Consider the following 1607-nt stretch of genomic DNA (forward strand, 5'->3'; position numbering starts at 1 on the left):
AATGCCAGTTAACAAATTGGCTAAATAGTTCAGCCAGTTCAGGAATCAGGTTTCTCCCTCCCAAAAAACAGAAACCAACAGTAACACTGATTGTAATACCAGCCAGTACAGAGTCAGTCCCCTAAACTGAGAACAATCTCCTGTTTATAATATTTTATTAAACAAATTACAAAACAGTTTACAAAAACAGTAAACATTTACAGCTGTATACAACAGCAATTTTACAAGGGAGAGGAGCAGCAAAGCTAGGCCCTAAACCCTAACATTCAACCAGTTTACAGGGAGAGGAGGACAAACCTCAAATCCCAGTTTCACATAAAAGACAGTGACATTTGTACATAAAAAAGGACCACTTACATAAAGTGCATACAATACAGACCCAGCAAGCCCCTGTCCCTCCCACCTTCTGACCTCTAAGGCAGCCCACTCCTATGTACCTTCCGGCTCTCGGTCCACCCCATGCCCCTTCCAGTTCTCTGTCTAACCTGACACCTTTCGACCACCTCTAGGACAGCCTGCCCCAGTACCTGCCCGGGGTGACAGTGCTGAGGACGGCTACCTGCCTTCCAGCTCTCGGTCTGCCCCTACATACCATTGGACTCTCACCCACCCCGATGTACCATCCAGCCAATGGGCTATCCTGGCACACCTTCCAGCCACCTCTAGGCCAGCCCATCCCCTTCCCTGGGACGACAGCATGCAGGGTAGCCCACTAGCCTTCTGGATCTCAGCCTGCCCCTACACGTCTTCTGGCTCTCGGCTGCTCTGACACCTTTTGACCACCTCTAGGACAGCCCATCCCAATTACCCCTTCCTCGGGATGACAGCGCTCAGAACAGCCTACCCACCACCTGGCTCTCCGGGTGACTGGCATCAGGGTGGCCTACCCACCCTCCAGCTTTTGGGTCAGCCTACCAACCTTCAGGTTCACAGGATGGCCTACCCACCCTCTGACTCTCGGGGTGACAGCTTTCAGGATGACCCATGAGCCTCCCAGCTCACAGTAAGGCCTGCCAGACCCAGGGACACACAAGACAGTGCAGGTGATCGACCCAGGAAACACCACAATACAGTTAATTACCAAAAGACAGTCCTTTCTGGTACACAGTCCAAATCTATACAGTCTTCAAAATATAGACTCCATTTCCAGGAAGAGTCCACTCCAGTATATAATGTGCATTGTCAGAAATAGAGTCCACTTCAAACTGCAGAGTCCATTGCTAAAAACAGAGTCCGCAATCAAGGGCAGAGTCCACTCTTGAAGGCAGCAAATGCACAGCACACAGGTGTTCAGTCTCCATGGAGTCCTGGCCCAGCCTTGGAAAACCAGGCCCACTCATAGGAACATAGTACATTGTACAAGTGCAGTTAACTCAGAGGTTTGATCCACTCCTGAAGGTCTTCACCTAAATTCCAGGATATAGCAAGTGCTCACCTCCCAGCACACACACAGTTGTTCAATCTTCAGAGGCCCAGTCCCAGGACTAGGCCTCCCCACATGAACAGCTCCTCTGGTAAAATGTATGTCTTCCACAAGTGCTCAGTCCAAACACCAATAAAAAGTGAAGACACATAAAAACAAAAGAAAACTAGAGTCCAAGGGCTAA

The sequence above is a fragment of the Chiloscyllium plagiosum genome, chromosome 14 (assembly GCF_004010195.1).
Source record: "Chiloscyllium plagiosum isolate BGI_BamShark_2017 chromosome 14, ASM401019v2, whole genome shotgun sequence".
Taxonomy (NCBI): domain Eukaryota; kingdom Metazoa; phylum Chordata; class Chondrichthyes; order Orectolobiformes; family Hemiscylliidae; genus Chiloscyllium; species Chiloscyllium plagiosum.